The sequence below is a fragment of the Crinia signifera genome, chromosome 8 (genome assembly GCF_055691185.1).
Source record: "Crinia signifera chromosome 8, ASM5569118v1, whole genome shotgun sequence".
In the NCBI taxonomy this organism is placed as follows: domain Eukaryota; kingdom Metazoa; phylum Chordata; class Amphibia; order Anura; family Myobatrachidae; genus Crinia; species Crinia signifera.
Genome location: NC_139224.1, coordinates 33,104,762 through 33,126,566, shown reverse-complemented (window position 1 = coordinate 33,126,566; position 21,805 = coordinate 33,104,762). Strand labels below are relative to the sequence as shown.

Here is a 21,805-nt window from a genome sequence, read left to right as displayed (position 1 = left end):
CCGGCAACAGACGCAGCGTAACCGCAGACCGGCACCCAGACTTACTCAGTGCCTCCCCACCACAGTGGGGTCTGCTGGTCTATTGTTACGCTACTGCTCTGTCTCCAAGGCTTAGTACATAGATCCTAATTTCTGTTAACTGTACTAAAAGTTATATATTATTTACTATAATCAATTTACCATATAACACCTGTACCATGCATGTAAAGATCGATACTGTGGAGGGTACAGATAGCACAGGTGTATCTATAGTGGGTGAAATAAGTAAGTGGCATCACAATGGGGGTGACAGGGGCAGGCTTTGCTTAACAGCATAGAAGGTCCTGGGCAAAGCAATGCCCTGGTGCTTCTACTCACTGATTCACGGTGATTCACGGTAATTCACAGCAATGGCAGCATTCTCTACCAGCCTTCAGCCAGACAGAGAATGGCTATCAGCTTGTCAATTAGAGGATGGTTGGGGCTATCCATTAATCAGGATGCTGACACCAATTCACCAAGTTTTTTTTTTTTTATTCATTACCGTGAATAGTTGGGTAGTTGATCAGTTCATGTCACAGGGGAGGAGTTGGCACTGCAGACAATACAGTCTTTGGGGGCAGTACAGCATTTTCATGACCTCCAGAGTGATAAAAATGGGTGGCGGGCCATGAGAATATGCCCCATTCCACAATGCCATTTTCCCTTTATTTGCAGGAAATCTTCCAGCCAAACTGGGTGCCTCCAAGGCAATGGACGCCCTGCAAAATTAAAGATGTCTACATGTAAGACTTCCTTGTTGTAGTTAATACAGGTGGCATCTGTTGAACTTCTAAGACGCCACCTCTACATTTTCACTTTAGGGGCTGGAAAGTGGGTATTGGTGGCAGTGTGGGGTTTGGGAGGAGGGCAGTAGATTGACATTTGGTCTAGGGTGCAAAGGAGCCTTACACCAGCCTTTGGTGCTATTGCTATGGGGCCCAAAGGTCTATGGGCCAAAAGGTGCCTAGCAAGTCAGGTGTGCAGCTAAAAGAATGGGCTCCTCCAGCTACCGAGCTGGGCATGATTGTGTGACGTCTACAAATCTAAATGGGAGTTCTATTGAAGATGGAATGTTGCCCATAGCAACCAACCGGAACCGACTTATTAATTTAGAAACTTACAGTATAGTGGATAATAGATAGAACCTGATTGGTTGCTATGACCAACATCCCATCTTAAATAGAACTCCCATCTTTGTAAATGTACCCCTTAGGGTCTAGACTCAATCTGCTTCTGTGCTCTAGACCAGTGGTTCTCCACCTCAGTCCTCAATGACCCCCAAGAGTCTATGTTTTCCAAGTCTCCACACAGAATCACAGGTGAAATAATTAGCTCCAACTTTGATCTTTTAAAATGAATCAGTGAAGAACAAGTGCACCTGTGCACCTGCCGGGTGACCTGGAAAACTTGCATTGTTGGGGGTCCTTGAGGACTGAGGTTGAGAACCAGTGCTCTAGACACCTTCATCAGGAGAATAATTGTAAGATCTGAGTAAAGTCCTTATTAAGGAGCCTATGTAAATTATTAATAGAAAATACCAATACAGGCAAGAACATTGGAATCTCTTCAACTTGGAAACCGGTAAAATTCTTTTCAATGTAACCACTGGAATCAGGACACCGAATATACCGTATCTACAGTATGTAATACTTTGGAGTCAGGATGTTACAAAAAGAAAAAGTTGGAAAATAAAAATGGAAAGCAAAAGTATTTGCTGAAATAATACTAACGGTGGGGACTGTACCGTAGTTCGCTTTCTAAAACAAAATTTCTATTAATACTTTTTTTTTTTTTTTTTAAAGGACCCAGTTTGATGCAAAAAAAGGATTAAAAATTAAAAAAAAAAAGAAAAAAAAAACACAAAAAAAGAAATAAAAATCAGTTAATTCTATAAAAGAAAAAACATATGGACCCAACTATAAATGGGGCAGTAGGAATGGTGCAATGGTTAGCATTACTGCCTCACAGAACTGAGGTTATGGGTTTGATTCCCACCATGGGCCTAACTGTTTGGAGTTTGTATATTCTTCCAGTACTTGCATGGGTTTCCTCCCACAATAGAAAAATATACTGGTAGGTTAATTGGCTCCCAACAAATGAGCCCTAGAATGTCTGTGTGTGCCTGTACATGTGGTAAGCGTGGCGAGCCCCTCGGTACGCGTAATACTGACCTGTTCATACCCCCACTATCCACGTTGGCGTGGAGTAGATTTTATAAAGTGTGGCAAGCGCAGCAAGCCACTGAGCAAGTGCAGTGAGCCCAGCAAGGGGTTGCGGAATACACGCCAAGTAATCAGCGTGTGCTCGCCATGCTTCGGGCTTGGTGGCTTGCTGCTCTCACCACACTTTATAAAATCGTCTGCAGGGCGACGTGGATAGTGAGGGTATGAACAAGTTGGGAGGACACTTCGGGCTGGTGTGGATAGTGGGGGTTTGAAATGGAGGCATTTGCCAGTATGTTACATTGAGCACTGGCAAATGCATCCTTTATTGTGCATGAGATGCACTTGCGCACTACCAAACCCCTAACCTGTCCGTCTCCCTGAAGTGGACCTGCCTCAATAAATACTGAGACGCACAAGCGTCTGAGACGCTCCTGCGTCTCAGATAGATGGAGCACCTCTCCGCTGGCGCCCGCATAATCTCCTCTCCGCCGGCGTCCGCCAGTGCAGGGGATCTGGCGGTTACCGGCGCTGTGTGAGGCACTCACTAGACTTGCCAGGGACACTGGTGAGAGAATTGCAGCTTCCGGGGACAGTACGGTGACTAGCTGCCTGATGGGGACACTACGCTGACTACGCTAGTTTATCCTACACTGAAAACCTAGCGTGCCAAAAACTTAAAATACAGTAGGAGGTCCGGTACTCAAGGGTGCTGTTATTGGAGAAAGTTTAGGATCCACTGCTCTAGAGTGTTTCTCAATCTCGGTCAACAAGGAGCACTAATTGGAGAGTATAATAACAGATTATAGGGTATGATAAATGTTACTATAGCCAAACAGAAATTTGCTGAAGGTGCTCGCAGCCGGGTCCTGCCGAGTCCCCAAAACATCGGGCAGGGACCAAATTTGGACCTATAGGAACAGGTCGGAATCGGTTCCATTAAACTAAAGTAAAACATAAGGAGGAAACAATAAACAAACACTACTGCGTTGAAGCTACAAATGTGAGTTCAGTAACTCTCCTTGTAAATGCTGAGGCATAATTGTAATAGGGTGCGAGAAGCTGGAGGTCCAGGGTTTGTCCAAGAATGGACATATTTTTAAAATGGCAATCATTTAGAATGCAAAACCAACCTGTTTTTGCCTTATGCCAAGTGACTTTAATACTATCTCTCCCTTACCAAACCCATCAATTAGTATTAGTGCACGAATCCTAATCAATCCTCTCATTGACAAAATCAATAAGATCCAAAGCCAGTGACCTGCTCAATTCCCTACCTGAACCCTCTGGCACCTTCTCTTTTTTTAGTCCCACAAATGAAGGTGAAGCATCTGCACTCTTATCATACTTTTACTGCATTTTTTTTCAATCCCGGGATTCGAGACTGAAAAATGCTCAATCATGGGATTTCCAGCATTGGCATCCCTAATAAAAAAGCTGATCAATGTCAGTCCTCCTGTCACTGGACTTACAGGAAAAGACATGAGATGTTTGGTTATATCCGGCGGCTCCTCCTCCCAAATACCGCTATTGGCCACCTAGCGACCAATCAATAAAGTTCCCGGTAAGCTGTTTAAAAATCTGGCAGGGCACAGCGCCTTGCTAAAAGGGCAAAATGTGTCCTGCCCCTCTAGCAGCGCCCTCTAAAAGCCTGCCTCCGACCCCGCCGTTGTGACCGGGGAAGCTCAGTGCTGCCGTAGATGGCGATGCCCGGCGCTTTCCCGGCAGTGCAGAGCCTTCAGAAGGGAAGGGTCCACCCACAACAGTGACTTTGGTGGGCCAGGTTCACCCTTATTATGCTACCCCGCCCCAGTTCCTAGAAGGAACACTAAATCAAGTGTGGCTAGGCGGCCAATAGAGGATGTAAACTAACATCTTGCGTCTCCTCCTGTCAGTCTGGTTTTTGGGGTCGGGTTTTCGGTTTGTTATTTTGCCAAGTCCCCTGGATGCCTACATGGGTTGAAGATGACGCAATCTATGCTTGAGGACCCCCGTAAGTATAATTTCCTTCCACAGGTACCCCGTATTGGATGTCTTCAGAACCAACTGATTGACGGGTAGACGGAGAACTACCTACGGGGTCAAGGTAGGTAAGTATATGTATGAAAGGGCTCTGAATGTAATAAAGTTTTATTGTTTTGGTGTCCGTGTGTTTATTTTACTATTTGTTTTGCTGTGAAACTACAAGTTCCAGCAGGCCTTTTAATGTCCTCCATGCTGGGACTTGTGGTTCCCCCACTAATTACCGTCCGTATATTACATACGGCCGCCAAGTAAATTAGGAATGACCATTCATTTGAATGGCGATTCCTATTCATATTCTGTCTATGGATTATGCATTTTTATTCATAAATACGAATGTGCCATCAATAAAAATACGAATGGACATATTTTTGGCATAGTAAATACCAAAAATATGAATAAGGCTAAAATAGTCATATTTACAAATACAAATACGATTTATTTGAGCTGTATTTGGCTTAGTAAATTCCCCCCATAGTGTCTTAAGAGAAACCTTCTAGCCCCCATAACCTCCAAGAGTTTATGGATATTTATTTTAAATGAACATACTGTACTTAATAATAGTTTCTGCTAGTCCCCACATTTACTGTACTTTCTACATTGTGTTGACTCAGAAGTTGTAAACAGGGTTGCCTACCCTCCCGGAATGGCCGGGAGGGTCCCGGCCCCCCGGAAAGGGTGGCAATCCTCCCGCATATCCCCCCCAGCTCCCGCGATGTGTCCCTCGGCGGGGGTCCGTGGGTAAAATGCTGCTATCGCGATCGCGGCATTTTAGCCCCGCCCCCGCCATGCAATGCCTGAAATATCGGCATTGCACGGCGGGGGGGCGGGGCTAAAATTACGCAACGCTGTAGGCACGCCCCCAACAGGGCAACATCTGTGTGGCCAAGCCCCCGAACCGGCTCTTTTTCACTCCCGGCTATGGCCCCGCCCACCTGCCGAACAGAGCTGGCTGTCCTCTCCCGGAGAGGGTAGCTCAAAAGTCGGCAAGTATGGTTGTAAATATATGTATGTTACTGTTGAAATTAGCATCTGCTATGTGTATTACAACAACAATTGTTCATTCAGGAGATATTTGTTTAGAGAGGTTAAATAATACCACAAATAAGTTTTAAAAAAAATAGTCAGGACGCCTCCATACACTATGAGACATCCGATATGGGAGAAGTTGCATCCAAACACACTTGAGCGTGTGGCAGTATCGCATGTGACCCCCGATCCCTGCCGCTGGGAGGAGGATATTGGACGTCAGACACATGGTATTTGGGATGATTTCACCCGATCTGCTAGAATCAGGTGAAATCTGGCCCAAATTGCATAGATTTAGCTCTGTAGGTAACATTTATACAATGAGATAATACATAGCTACTTACTGTAAGTGTCTACAGAGTCATTGGAGAATTGTTGGTCTTCGTCTGTCTTTGCTTCCTGAAAATGAAAATTAAATATATATATGTTTTCAGTTGTGGAGTCAATGGCTTGTGAAGTTGGAAAGACCATTTACTTTGATAGGTTGGAAGAGAAATTCCCACAAAGTACAGTGAAAAAAAACAACTTACTGTAAGTAAATTGAACAAGAAATGTCAGGCCGCCAGATGTTTTTGCACCGCTTACATTGAAGCATGGTTTATGTACTGTAGGCTTAACAAGAATACATTTTTTGGGCTATGTTTCCAACTCAGAAACAGCCTCTTCTGCAGCCGACAGGAAGTTAAAATAATCCATTATCAGATATTTAAAATTTAAAAAGGGAGTCATAGTGTCCTCTTGCTTTAGGTTTTTGCCAACACCCTTATTTATAATCGTAGTGTCCGTATCATTACAACATAATCATGGTGTTCATACAAAACTGATAATTGCAAAGCACTTGCATGCCAACAGTAGCCCCTGGCTGCGCAGCCTTGCGGTTATTTGTCGGGCTGCCATGTTTAGGGTCACACCGTGTGCGTGTGACATCACGCAGCTGCCACCCAGCAAGTAGATGTCTGCATTGTCCGTATCCCATCCACTCAACGAAAATGCTGATGCTCTCTGCCACATGGATTTTTAATAAATGCGACCGCAGTTTCAGGGCTTGCACATGGGCACGCCAACGTGCATGCATGTGCAAATCAGAAAAAACTGGCATATAATGATTTTTGATAATCTTTGTGTTATACGGATTCGGGAGACTGTAATCTTCAAGAAAAGACTACCATTAGCAAATATATAGTTCCTTTGACATAGAAGGGGTGGAATGAATTTAAGAGCAGTTGACTTTCTCTCTTGGATTAGACCCGATTCTGGGTGAAAGTAGACACAACTGGGTACTTTGGTGGTGATGAAACAGGGGCGTAGGTTTGATTCTACATTGACCTTAGCCTAAGAAATAGACTGGATTTTTTTTAATTATAAACCAACGCTGGGGGATGTCTGTATGGATTCGGTTCCCAAAAAGTAACAAGGCTGGTGTGCTCCCTAGAGTCTTAAGAGAGATATCTTTAGGAACAGAGAATGGCATACCTCCCAACATGACCCTCTCCAGGAGGGACACAATGCTCTGCTCCTGGACTTTCCTCTGAATGTATGATTGCCATCACTTGTGGTGAACAAGTTAATTGATGGAAAAGGTGCTTCAACACAGGTGATGGTAAGCATACATCAAGAGGGGAGGCAAGGAGCAGAGCATTGTGTCCCTCCTGGAGAGGGTCCTGTTGGGAGGTATGAAATGGAAAGAAGACTCTTTGTTGGGGCCAGGGCCGGACTGGCCATCTGGCCCTTCTGGCAAATGCCAGAAGGGCCTATGGCCAGGTGGGCCGAATTTGTTCTGTGCAAGTGGCCATCATACCTGTGGACACTACACTGTAAAGGGGACACTTAGGCCCTGGCTGCAGTCCACACCCCATGCAGCGTGCACTCTTGTGCGTTCTCACGCTCACCCCTGTCGCCAACCTCCCCCTCCAACAAGCAGTACTAGGCGCATCAGCCATCCAACACTCAGGACACTGCAGAGTGGTACAGCACGGACGGCACCCGGTGACGTAATCACCCGGCGCCTCCTGGGTTGCCGGTCCTCACGCTGCAAGCAGAGTGCCTCACTGCGCACTGAATCACCGGCTTCTGGGTCACTGTTTACAGCCTCTGGAGCTCTTCAGGAGATCATTGACACCAGCAACCGAACAGCTGATTGACAGCCCCGCAGTCACAGAGGAGTCACACCCTAGTACCCCTGTCATCCATACAGGTGGGAACAGCATCGAGGGACTGACTAAGCGACGAGGGACCTGTTTGTTGGTGTTGACTTTGCAGAACACACCAACCTGAGGTAACCCCTAGGGGTTTGTGTACTGCAGAGAGACGGGACGCCAGCTCTCTGCACCACATTCCACTTGTCCACCCACATCACTACCCTCACATGCCCCAGAGACTGCTTCCCTCATATACCCCAGACCCCATATCACACTACAGCAATTGTACTACAATATTATTACTTTGTTAAGTTGTGCATCACAATAAATGGTACTTGTTTCCTAGCACGGCCACAATCGCGGGCATCGGGTGTAATTTTTAGTGGTCTGCGACGCGACCGACGCGATGCCCCCTACTTCCCCTTGAAATGCATTGAAAAAAGTCAAAATCGGGTCGGTCGCATCGCAGGCGGCTAAAAAAGGCTTAAATGGTCCAGACGCGATGCCCCCGATTTCCCATAGGGAACAATGTTAAATGCCTCAATTTACCCAAATCATCATAGGGGACAATGGTAAATGCCCCAGAAACCCCCCAAAACACCCCTGAACAGTGAAATGGCCCCCCAAAATTAGTTTACGCCACCCCATGATCAACGTGAACCCGAAGTGTGGCGAGCGGCGGCGGTACGCGTCCTCCGACCTTTTCATACCCCCACTATCCACGTCGGCGTGGAGTTGAGAATAGAATAGTGTGGCGAGCGCAACGAGCTACCGTGCCCGAAGCATGGCGAGCGGATGCCTTCACAGGTAAACGCGTCCCTTCGCGGGCTTCACAGGTATCCGCGTCCGCTCGCCACGCTTCGGGCTCGGTGGCTCGCTGCGCTCGCCACACTATTCTATTCTCAACTCCACGCCGACGTGGATAGTGGGGGTATGAAAAGGTTGGAAGACGCGTACCGCCGCCCCTCGCGGGTTCGCAGCGCTCGCCGCGCTTCAGGTTCACGTTGATCGTGGGGTGGCGTAAACTAATTTTGGGGGGCCATTTCACTGTTCAGGGGTGTTTTTGGGGGGTTCTGGACCATCTACCATTGTTCCCTATGATGATTTGGGTAAATTGAGGCATTTAACATTATTGCCTATGGGAAATCGCGGGCATCGCGTCGGTACCATCGCACCCGATTTTTTAGTGCAGGCGATGGCCGCAATGCCCCCGATTTTTACTAACGATGCCCACGATCATGATCGGTGTGGCCGTGCTAGGAAACAAGTACCCAGTAAATACATTTAACTGCACTATAACATTCATTGCCTTGACCATATTTCTTATTTTATTGGTTATTGGTATTATCATACAGGGAGAGCAGCCTGTTGTGTCCTGTTATTATACAGGGAGTGCAGCCTGTTGTGTCCTGTTATTATACAGGGGGAGCAGCCTGTGGGGTCCAGATTGTGTCATATTCTGTAATGGACATTATGGTGTGTTCCATAATGTGTAATGCATCCTTTTTCTGATGCCATGCCTCCTTTCCATGAGACCATGCTTCTTTTCGCTGCGCGGCAATGTCGCTCAAACATTCCCACTTGTTTCAGATGGGCCTGTGTGCTCAAAATGCCAGGGCCGATTTCTGGTCCCAGTCCGGCCCTGGTTGGGGCTGCTTTGTGAAATAATCAGTCTGTTTTAAAACATATCAAACTTTATTTATTATGGTTTAAACAGGGCCGGCGCCACCACTAGGCAGCTCTAGGCATTTGCCTAGGGCGCCGGCACCTGGAGGGCGGCAGTTCGCCCCTCACCCCCAGCGAACTGTGAAAAAAAATTGCTGCCCCGGCGTCCCTGCAGTGCTGGGGCGGTCAGGGGTGTCCATGCCGTAGGGGTACCTGCGGCGCCGTCATGTGTATAAAGCTGGCTGCGGCCGGGGGGTCCCTGTAGTGAATAGCAAATAACTAGCGCTATGCGCGCTGCGGCGTGGGAAGCGCTAGTTATTTGCTATTCACTACAGGGACCCCGCCGGCCGCAGCCAGCTTTATACACATGACGGCGCCGCAGGTACCCCTACGGCACGGACACCCCTGACCGCCCCAGCACTGCAGGGACTCCGGGGCAGCAAATTTTTTACAGAGGTACCACCCCCCCCTCCCTCCCCCCCGGCACCGGGGCGCCCCCACCCCGACTCGCCTGGGGCGCTCCGGTGCCTTGCACCGGCCCTGGGTTTAAAGAATACATACAAACTCCTCTCACATAAACAGCTTTATTATGGAACTACTGACAGTGTATCTTAATAAAAGGTGCACCCAATAATAGTGGCATGTGCAAATAATCTCTTAACCCAAGAGATGTGCAAAATATCCACTAAAAATGTCAGGGTCGCTCACATTTGTAATATAAATTCAAATAAAAAATATTGTGTAAAAAAAAAAAAAAAAAAAAGCTTATATTTCCCAGAAAGTCGGCTCCTGATTGGCCAGAAATCATTCTGAATACAGACGCCGAGGAAGTAACATCTCAGAGCATCTAGAGCGAGATGATTCCTCCTCGGCGTCTATAGTTAGAATGTTTCTCGGCTCCTGATTGGCCAAGAAATCATTCTGTGCAGAGACGCCGAGGAGGAAACATCTCAGCGCCGGTCAAAGTCCTGCAAGCCGGGTACCAGATGGGAGCAGCGCAGTCACCGGAGAGGAGTCCGAGGTCACCGCCGGGGACCAGGTGAGTTGGATTTGCTTCCTTAGGTACCCCTGGGGACTAACTCGGATCCCGGACCCCGGATTCTGCAGCCCAGGAGCCCCGGAACCCCAGGACCAGCCCCGGAACCAGGACCAAGGCCCCGGAACCGGACTCTTCTGCCCTGGAGCCCCGGAGGACCCAGGATCCAGGGACCGACCTACGGGCTCAAGGTAGGTAAGTATCAGTGTGTGTGTGTTTTGTGTGTATTAAAGTTTTATTTTACAGGGTGTCAGTGTGATTTTGTGCACTATTTTTTGCACTGCAGAACTACAAGTGCCAGCGGGCCCTTTAATGCCCCGCATGCTGGGACTTGTGGTTCCCCAAGTCCCAGCATGCGGGGTAGGCTTGCTGGGACTCATAGTTCGCCAGTATAAAACAATAGTTTTAATTATTTTTTTTACACAAGTCATCAGCCCGATGCCCACCGCCCAGGGGCATCGGGGACAGCCCCGGACTATCAGCATGGGCTGGTAAGTCCTGGAGGGGGGGGGAACCCTTCATTGGGGGGGTCCCCACTTCCCCAGGACCCCTGCCCATGCTGACCAGCCAGGGGGTTAATGCTTTGGCCGCGGGAGCTTATATAATAAGTTTCCCCCGGCTGTGGCATTACCCTGCTGGCTGGTTGTGTCCGGTGCTGGTTCTTAAAATACGGGGGACCCCTAGTCACTTTGTCCCCCGTATTTTGGGAACCAGCGCCGGACCTTGAGCCTGGTGCTGGTTTCATAAAATCAAGGGGACCCCTATTTGTCGGGGACCCTGATTTTATGTCACCAGCACCGGCTCAGTGAGCCCGGGGCTGGTTATGCTCGGGCGGGGTACTTTGCGCTGTCCTGCAAATGTGCGATTTTCAGACATGAAAATCGCACATTTTCAGGACTAAATACAGCGCACCACTTCGCTGCAAATCGCCCCTCTTCGCACTTTTCAGCCTCCAATGCGCATCACATTAAATATGCGCATTTTGACTGAAAAATGCAAATTTAAAAAAGGCGATTTGCGGCGATGTCTTGCGCAAATAAAACATGCGCATTTAGCGCAGATCATAGAATGTCACCCACATTGTCTAAGTCTACAATCAAAAGGTCGACAACTAATGGCCGACAGCGTGAAAAGTTCGACATGAGTTTTTCATGTTTTTATTGTCTGTCGACATAGGTCCGTATAGACGTTGTATAAGTGTACCGATGTGCTCGCTATACTTCAGGCCTGGTGCCTCGCTGCACTCAGCACACCATTATACTATGCCTACGTAGATGGTAAAATATGAACAAGTTGGTTTCTTAAATGAAAAAAAATGGTACTCTTTACCTAGAAGGGCGCCCACGATTTTGATCATAGGCATCGCAGGTAAAAAAATCGCGTCGGTCGCATCGCATGCGGGGCAAAAATCGCATGCGATGCGACCGACGCGATGCGACCGACGCGATGACCGCGATTTTACATAGGGAACAATGTTAAATGGCCCAATTGACCCGATTTTACATCGGGAACAATGTTAAATGGCCCACAGACCCCAAATAGCCACCCTGAAGTGTGAAATGGCCCCCCCAATTGTTAACGCCACCCTACGATCAACGTGAACCCGAAGCGTGGCGAGCGCAGCGAGCCCGCGAGTGGCGGCGGTACGCGTCCTCCGACCTTTTCATACCCCCACTATCCACATCAGCGTGGAGTTGAGAATAGAAAGTGTGGCGAGCGCAGCGAGCCACCGAGCCCAAAACGTGGCGAGCGCAGCGAGCCCCGCGAGGGGACGCGGATACCTTCACGCTTCACGCGGATAGTGGACGCGGATACCTTCACGCTCGCCACACTTTCTATTCTCAGCTCCACGCCGACGTGGATAGTGGGGGTATGAAAAGGTCGGAGGACGCGTGCCGCCGCCCCTCGCGGGCTCGCTGCGCTCGCCACGCTTCGGGTTCACGTTGATCGTGGGGTGGCGTTAACAATTGGGGGTGCCATTTCACACTTCAGGGTGGCTATTTGGGGTCTGTGGGCCATTTAACATTGTTCCCTATGTAAAATCGCGGTCATTGCGTCGGTCGCATCGCATTCGATTTTTGGCCGCATGCGATGTACACGCGATGGGCGCCCTTCTAGGTAAAGAGTACCAAAAAAATCATGAAAAACCTCATGTCGACCCTTTTCATGTCGATCCTTTGACCTTGTCGTCCTTTTGATGGTCAACCTACTGATTGTCTATATAAAGCCTGGATACCGATTGCTAGTTCCTTTTAAGAAAAACCTAGTACAGTATGTAGCACCAGCACCTCCAGGAGCTTATGGGTATTTCAAATGAACATACGTCAGACTCACATGTAATAGTTAATATTAGTTTCTGCTAGTCACTACATTTACCTATGTTGTGTTAACTCATAAGTTGTAAATATATTTGTCACAGTTGAAGTTAGCATCTGGTACAGTGGCCCTTATTCTAGTTCACTCTTTCGGATGGCTATTGTCGGACAGGAACTTAGTGTTCTTAGCCCCACCTACCGTACGGATCGCTCACACCGACTGAATGCGGTAAGGCGCCGACCGAACAGACCGCGAGTGGATATTTAATGTGAACACCTCCTCCATCTGTGGCAACCGCCCCCATCATTCGATGGTCGCCAACCATCGAATGCTGGATCAAATGGTCAGACAGCTCTGAGTGCTCCAGACCACTCGGACATTTCTTCGTATGAAAGCAGGGATATGGGCAGGCAGCTGGCATCCGGCTATGTCAGCTGTCCACCCCTCTCACGAGCGTCACGGCTGCATTACCATACGTACGCCCAGCATTTTCATATGGTAAAAATCAGCCCTTCACGCCCCTCTCCACCCCCTGATCGGATGGCTCCGTACGAACATTTTCTGCACGGAACTCACGCCGTGTTCGGACGTGTGAGGCGTTCGCAAATGCGCAGATACACCTCTGCACATGCGCAAACACCAAACATCGGCCGTCCGTCCGCATTCGGACCCATCCGACTCCATCAGAATAAGGGCCAGTATTTGCAGTACAACAATAATTGTTTATTTAGGAGATATTTGCTTAGAGAGGTAAAATAAGAATGGTTAGATGTATGCCTGTAGGTAACATTTATACTATCGGAGAGAATACATAGCCACTTACTGTAAGTTTCTACATAATCGTCGGAGAATTGTCGGTCTTCACTGATCTGAGCTTCCTGAAAAGTAAAAATAAATGTTTTCAGTTACTGAGTCAATGGCTGGTAAAGTTGGAAAGACCATTTACTTTTCTGATAAGTTGAAAAAAACTTTTTTCACATCAAGTTCAAATGAAAGAAAACCCTATAAGTAAATAAAACAAGACAGGCCGTCACACATGTATTTGTACCACTTAACGCAGCATGGTTTGTTTAGGTGTAACAGGAATTGATTTTTTGGCTTAGTACCCAACTCAGAAACAGCCCCTTCTGCTGCTAAAAGTAAGTTATAATTATCTGATACACAAACTTGTGTACCCTCCAGGAATGGCCAGGAAACTCCCAAAAATAGTGTCTGCGTGCAGGAACCCCGGAAAGGTGGGCAAATCCCTTGAAATCTCCCACAACCCTCCTCAGCAGGGGACCAAATGATATAATTCATGCTTCAGCATGTCAACGTGGCCCCCGCTCCCATTGTGCAATGCCGGTAATACTGGTGCAATGACCACGCCCCCAACACCACATCCTTTCATCAAAACCTCGCCTGCCATCACATCACACCGCCATACTTGCCTACCCTCCCGGAATGGCCGGGAGGGTCCCGCAAATCGGGTCCCCCTCCCGGTCCCCCGGGAAGGGGGGCAAGTCTCCCGCATTTCCCTACAGCCCCGGCTCCCCCTGCGGCCTAAAAACTATGACTTTCGCGGGTCCGCGGGGAAGGGGCGGGGCTAAATGACGCAATTCGCTGCATTTTGCGGCATTTTTTGCCCCTCCCCCGACCCACGGACCCGCAAATTGAGGCTTCAGCCCGTCATGGGGGCGGGGCTTGATGACATCACCCGTGCCCCGCCCCCAAAACGAAGCCTCTACCCGCCCCCTTTCACTCCTCTCCGGGCTTTTCCCGGAAAGGAGTATGCCAAAGTCGGCAAGTATGCACACCGCTTGCCCCGCCCCCCGTCTTACCGAGCTGGCTGCTATCTCCCGGAGAAGGCATCATGCTATTACCAGATATATCAGACACAAAGCTAGTTGTAGTTTTTGCCCACACCCTTATTTACAATCATTTGGAGCTCACAATTGCAGGGAAAATAATTAAATTAGCAAATCTGCTGTTTCTTTATGTATAGGTTTGTTTCCAGGTTCCTTTGCCATAGAAGGGGTGAAATGCCTTTAAGAGCAGCTTCCTTTACTTCCCAGTTGGGGCCCAATTCAGGGTGAAAGCAAACGCTGCTGGGTCCTTTGGCGGTCATCCAACTGCAACGTTATACAGTTACAAATCATTTTCCTGGTGTCTATCCACAAAAAATATTTCACGACCGATCTAGAGAATGCAGCCGGGGCACAGAGATGATCAGGTAACTACTATGCTGTGCAGGCTGACTGATAAGGGAACCAACAGCTGCTGGTACAGGAAAAATAACTCATACAGAGGAGGATACTGCAGTGTAAATAAAGCTCAGGAGGCCCATGTTTAGGGGCATAGAAATGAAGCATGGATCACTCTGTGTGTATAACCTGGTTTTGACAAAAACAGACCATAATTAATTTTAACTGGTTCCGGGCAACTAACTCGAGGCACCCCTGCAAGAGTTCCAAGGCACCCCAGGATACCACGGCACACATTTTGGGAACCACTGACCTAATACAGTGTGGCATGCACCTTAACCATTTCAGGTACAACGTCTAGTCAGGCTCAACATCCATAGCGCTAGTAGCAGATACAATGGTGAGCCACTTTAAAATAAGAATAATAACATCACTTAACATTCAATGTAGACCATTTTTGAATAAAAAAAAAATCTATATTACAATTAATTTAAACATTTAAACCAGACTGATTTACAAAAAAAAAAAAAAAAAATTGGACTGCAAAGGATTATTGCATTACCCTGCCTCTACAGTCAATCAATCAGCTGCCTGGCATAATAACTTAAAAAATACGCCCAACTGTGTCTGGTTAATTTATATTTGCTCAATCTACATTAGATAAGAAGCAGATAATTAGTAGTTGGACTTTCATACACATTATGTATAATGGCGATTGATTCTGGCAAGAATATTCCTATGTGCAAAAAGGGCAACAGAATATACAAAAACTAAAAAAAAGTTTCTGAACATCACTCTCGTTTAAGTTAGTCGGGATATAACAATACAGTGCCCGTGGCATTTACTACCACAAACCGAGGCGCTGACCCTCAAAAATAGACCAATAACCAAAATAGTGGAGCATTATAGAAGGTTACACACCATTATTACTAATAAATCAGCTTTAATCTATAATACACATGTAAAAAAAAAAAAAACACACACACACACACACACTAAAAACAATATGGATGTGCACTGGACATTTAACGGGTTTTGTGATTTAGTTTTGGATCTAGAATAGTTTTGCCAAAACCACCATACTGTGTTCTGGATCTGTATTCTTTTTTTTTAGATCATAAAAAAAGCTAAAAAGACAAAGGCCCTTATTCTGGTTGGTGCGGCCGGAGCCGCATATGCGGCTCGAACGCACCAGGCGAATCCCCGCCTTCCATACGGATCGCCACGGCCGTCCGTACGCGGATATGTGGCGATCCGCATGAAATTGGACGGGGATACGCCTCCTCCATGGTGGGAGCAGCCCCTGCATTCGATGGTCGCCGAACATCGAATGCAGGGCCGCACGCTCCACCAGGTCCCGCAACACAAGACCACACGGACACTTGTCCGTGTGAAATCTTGTATGGGGGCAGGCAGCTGACATCCGGCGATGTCAGATGCCCGCCCCGTACCCACGCGTCACGGCCTCATTACCATGCATACGCCCCGCGTTTGCATGGGAACGCCCATGAAACGCGGGGCGTATGCATAGGGTAATGAGGATAAGTAGACCCTCACGCCCCTCTACGCCCCCTGTGCGGCGTATAGAGAATCCTTGCGGCGAAATCGCCTGCACATGCGCAGAGTGACCTCTGCACATGCGCAGAAGATAAACATCGGCGGCCCGTACGCAAGCGGGAATATCCGCACCAACCAGAATAAGGGCCAATGTTTTCTTTTTTGTTCCTAAAGTATCATTTACCTTCATTTCCACTAATTTACAGTCTATTCTGAACTCCTCACAGTTCACAATAGTGTTTTTAGGCCAAAAGGTTGCACAGAGGTAGCTGGATGTCCGATACCCCTTTCACACCAGAAAAACAGAGACCAACCCAGGAATTAAATTCCAGGGACAAGCAGGGACATTCCCGGGTTGAGACCCATTCACACATACTTTTGAAGCAGGGACAACCCAGGTCGGCACCTTTCACACTGAACCCGGGATGACCCTGAATTTCTATGAGAACATCATTGAAAATGGCCTTTTTTAGGCTCACAAAGATGAAGTAATTAGGGAGAGTGGTAAATGGAGAGGGCGCGCCTTTGCAGACATTGCAGGCTTTCAGGGTTGACCTAGCACTGCTGGGGTCTGTTGTGCCACAGAGCTTGCACAGTGTCTTCCTGTATGCTGTGTGATTGCCAATGCAGACATTCTTGGCTTCCAGGGGGTTAAAATGCACTTCTGGGGTCTGTGGTGCCACAGAACATACAGCGTCTCCCTGCATGCTGTATGTGTATGCTGTATGCTGCCTCTGGGCGTGTCTGTGAGCGTCCACGACAACAGGAAGTTGCCCTGCTATCAAATCAGCATTAGCGGAGGCAACACGGAAAGGAGGAACATGTCCTCTGTACCTTTCACACAAACCAGTAACCCTGGAAGGACCCGGGAGCAACCCTGCTACATAGCAGGGTTGAATTGCCGGCAATTTTACCCGGGAATTTGTCCCTGGAACCGTTCACACCAGCTCTAGTCCCAACCCGGGAATTTAGGCTGGTGTGAAAGGGGTATAATTTAAGAGACACAAGTGGGCGGCACAAACACTGGACTGATACGGCACAGTTAGCACCCCTGGACTGATACAGCACATTTAGCAACAGACCTGGTCTGATACGGTGCACTTAACAGCACCCTTGCAGTAATTGTTTTTCCTTTTAATAAAAAAAAAAGGGAAGTTTCCCTGAATTATACGGCACACATGGCAGCACCCTGAAATTATACGGCACCCCTGGACTGATACGGCGCACTTAACAGCACCCTTGCAGTAATGGGGACACCCTGCATTTGATGGACATTCCCAGATAAATGGTGTGTGCGCCCAGGAATACGCCGGGCGTCCTCATGCGAATGATGGCGGGCAACTGCCTGCCGAGGGCGGATTACTGACGACACTGGACGTCAGCCGCCCCCTGCGTTCTTGGACCCAGATGCCACAAATATAGGTCAGTCAAGACGGACATATTTGCGAACAGGGGAAAAAACATTCGAAGGTCGGCGACTATGAACTGTTTGCATAGTGCGGAAAAAATTGTTCTCTCATTAGCTAAAAACAAGTCAGTTCCATTTAAGTTATAGGTTTGTCACTGTTTTTTGAGCAGACATATGCCAACAGGCGGTATTTCATGCCATACCATCCACTAGGGCGTGGTGGGAGAATACAATAGTGTGCCAAGCGAAGAGAGGCACTGAGCCCAGCACATCGCGAGTGCAGCGAACCATTCGAGAGGATGCGGTGCACTTTAACCTGTGTCCATGTCGTCTGTCGACATTCGGCTCAAAAAATGTGAAAAACCCCATGTTGAACTATTGACAGTTGGCCTACTGTCCCTGTCAACATTATGACCCAGTTGACCTACATTCAAGTTGACCTAATTACTGTCGACCTAATGCTGGTGGCCAACTGATCCCCACCCTGCTCCAGAGCCAGGGGTGAGCAATAAGCGGCCCTCCAGCTGTTTATAAACTACACATCCCATCATGCCTTGCCTTAGTTTTGCTATTTGTCCATGCTGAAACTGTTGCAAGGCATGCTGGGATGTGTAGTTAATTAACAGCTGGAAAACCACTTATTGCCCATCCTGAACAGGAAGTTACAGTACAGTTGCAGTGTAAAAAGAGCTGCCAATATGTGATAAAAGCTGGACGGGGAAGTGTGTGCTGGCTGTCAGCGTCCATACTCACCCAGTACCTCTGTGTGCTGGAATGAAATCAGGCACTGCAGACAGAAGGCAGAGGAAAGTGTACTGTATGCTGGCTGCTCCTTCCTCTATGCTGGGACTCCCTGAGTTTCTAGGTGGTTAGTGGTATACATTCCTGTGCCAGGGGGAACTTCTGCCAGTGTTACACGACTGCTTGGCTTAACGCAGCCTCTTGGTTGTTCCGTCAGAAGCATTGACTGCCCCCATCTCCTCACTCGTTTGCACTATCAGTTAGCCAATCAATGTACACGATTCAATTAACTGTTTCTTAACTGAAATGAAATCATACTTGCCTACTTTTAAAAAACAGTTTCGGGGAGATTATAGTTGGTAGTAGAATTTTGCAAGGTGCACCATTGAGGGGGCGTGTCATGCTCCACCTAAAGGGCGTGTCTAGTTCCATAAATGGAGAAATTGTGAAAAGAGATTGTGAACGTGGCACCTAGAAGCGTGGGTGTGTACTGCTACATCTGAGAGGAATCTTTTAAAATGACTTATATCCAAATGTAGATGAGCCCCAAAGCAGTTAGTAAGAGCTACTATACTTGGTAATGTGCTGGGAAATGGCGCTGATGATTCAATGTAAATGTATCTGTCTCTCATTCCTTTTTTCCCTAAAAATGTAACAGTGTAATGTGGGCTAGGTGACATGAGGGAGATTGCTAGACTAATGAGGGAGAGGGGGAGATTGCTGCTATTTCAGGGAGTCTCCTGCAGAATGCAGGAGGGTAGGCAGCTATGAATGAAATGTTCTACACTGAGGAACCATCATACGAAAGTGGAGCCGCCCTCAGTATTGCTGACTGCTCGCCAGATCCCCCTAGCTGGCAAGCGCTGGTGGAGGGCGGCGGTGGACTGGCCGCGGATGTGTGAGCGGCTCACTCACTTGCGTATCCCATTGCTGAGAATGGGGAGTGCAAGCGGCTCATGCGCACGTGGCCCATTCTGTCGCACAGCACCAGCTGGCGGCCGGCGATCCTTTCGCAGGGAGACGCTCCAATGAGAGCAGCTTCATCTGTCTAGGTCGACAGGCAATAGTAGGTCGAAAAGTTCAACACAAGCTAAAGGACAACATGAAAATGGTCCTCACAAGTTTTAAATTTTTGTTTGTGTCTACATGGACACCTTATAAGTATACCACGTGCGCTCGCCATGCTTCGGTTACAGTGCTTCGCTGCACTCAGCACACTTAGGGGCAGATGCACTAAGCTTCAAAAGTGATAAAATGGAGAGTGATAAACAGCCATCCAATCAGCTCCTGCCTGACATTTTCAAACACAGTCTGTGGCATGGCAGGTAGGAGCTGATTGGCTGGCTGTTTATCACTCTCCATTTTATCACTTGTGGAGCTTGGTGCATCCGGGCCCTAGTTACTAAGATGGGAGTTGTATTTCAGGTGGGATGTTGCTATGATAACCAATCAGAATGTCTGTTATCTTCTAGAAGGTGCTACATAGTTGCCAAGTGAGTACGGCATTATTAGACTTTGTTCTCACCTGCGGCCGATTGCTCAGTGCCACGCTGCCGGCTCCGGGCACTCTGATCTACACAGCACTGCGGCTTAAAACACCTGAGCCGCCACTATACCTCACGCTGGTTTGAGGACCTGCTTCCTTCCCTGACACACAATATTTACCATCAGGTGCAGGACTGACAGCTTTCCTTGGTGCCCGCAACTAGGACGACCATTGCCAGTGTGCCATCCACCGTAATGTGAGTACAAGCCCTGGACACCCTGGAGAACGCCACTCATTGTCAGTGCTCAGGTAACATTATTAACCACCTGGGGAGCTGAGGACACTCGGGTAACCACTAGCCCAGGGGTCCTCAATCTATTTTGCTCTTGGACCCCATCAGACAATAAAAATAAATTACAGGACCCCAGCAAGTTACTGCAGAAGGTCATCACAACACACGTGTAGTCAGCAGACAGCACATACATGGCAGCATCGTGGAGGCACAAACTGATGGAAGGAGTCTAAAATAACAGACAATTCAACAGATCTTTCAGACTCCTTGAACCACTGAGATTAGAAGAGTGGTCACTTATAGCATACTGTAAAAGTGCCCATACACTAGTAAGATTTATCGGTACTTATGTATTAGCCGGGCGCCCGGCTAGGCTATGCTGACAACGTAGCTTGGGGTACGTTGTCAGCGTAGCCTAGCCGGCGCCCTACCAGTATGTGAAGGGCGGGCGGCAGGTTTATACTTACTTAATAAGTGAAGGGCGGGCGGCGGGTTTATAGTTACTGCTCGGTGGGCTTAAGGGCGCCGGGTGAGCGGAGGGGGGATACAGCCAGCAGGGGGGGGGGGATGGCAGCAATGTACTGTACGTCATTCAGCGTACTGCCACTGGGGGAGCATCACATGTTTTCCCTGCTCCCCCAGCGGCACTACGCTAATTGCGTACAGTGCTGCCGCAGAGGACGGAGTGCCAGGGGAGGGGAACATTGGCACCGGGGACATCGTTGAGGGTAAGTATTAATGCACTACACACACACACACACACACACACAAACAACACAATTATATCGCCACTATCCACGTGGACGTGGAGTTAATTCTATGAAGTGTGGCGAGCGCAGAGAGCCCCGCGAGGGGACACATATCCGGGTGCGCTCGGTGGCTCACTGTGCTCGCCACAATTTATAAAATTAACTCCACGCCCACGTGGATAATGGGGGTATGACGTGGATAGTGGGGATACGATCCATTATGTATTAGCACAGCTCCACTTACGTAAATTACGTAGTTTACATAGCCAGTTTACACCACTATGCAAAGTACGTAATGGAAGCCCTGCTAACACATAAGTACCGATTTATCTTCAGATCTGGCTGGTTGGAACAAAAACATGGTTATGGATGAGTGACCGTTTGTCAGTTTTCCAGCATTTCCAAGCAAATGGTCAACTGTCATTTGCTTTCATCCATAACCAAGTTTTTGTTCCAACCAGCCAGATCTGAAGATAAATCTGCGTGTGTATGGCCACCTTAAGTGGGCATTGGGAAGCACTACCCCTTGAAAGATGGCATGCATGTCCTGCCCACGTGGGGTAGGACAATTGGGCACATTTTGCCAGATAAGGGGTGGTGAGACTTGCCCTACGCGATTTAGGCTTAGCTTAGAAGGGGCGTTTCAGTCGCCGCCATGTATTTAGTTGTGGCGTTTAAGTTACCACCATTTTCATAGATGTGACTAGAGCTGGTCTTATGTGGACCTTACTTGCCAGCCCTTTAGGAAGAAGGGTCATTCCACATAATAATTAACTAATGACCTTTTCAAATCTAATGCAGTGTGGTCCGTGTCTTTATTGTGTTTCAGTTTAGTTGATAAGCTAGCTTAAAAGGTTTTGGTAAGGTACAAGAGAAAAGGTATATACACCTTATGGTATTTTATACCCATAAAAAATTGGGATGTATTATTTATTATTTAACATATTTAATAACACTCATCACAAAACATGTCATAGTCAGATTTATAGTGAAAAGCCAA

The 21,805-nt window shown here is 47.9% G+C and overlaps 1 protein-coding gene across 2 annotated transcripts in view; it reads right to left on the bottom strand.

Moving 5' to 3' along the window:
* LOC146025911 (interferon-induced very large GTPase 1-like) overlaps nucleotides 1-21,805 on the bottom strand; it is a 36,078-nt gene that overhangs the window by 9,085 nt on the left and 5,188 nt on the right. The window contains exons 1-3 of one of the 2 annotated variants that reach the window (XM_083156093.1): nucleotides 18,291-18,423; nucleotides 13,213-13,267; nucleotides 5,579-5,633 (exon numbers count right to left, since the gene is read on the bottom strand). The gene's annotated coding sequence lies outside the window, so the exon portion shown is untranslated. Of the gene's footprint in view, nucleotides 1-5,578; nucleotides 5,634-13,212; nucleotides 13,268-18,290; nucleotides 18,424-21,805 lie in introns of those variants that run through there. The other variant, XM_083156092.1, reaches the window with a different exon arrangement.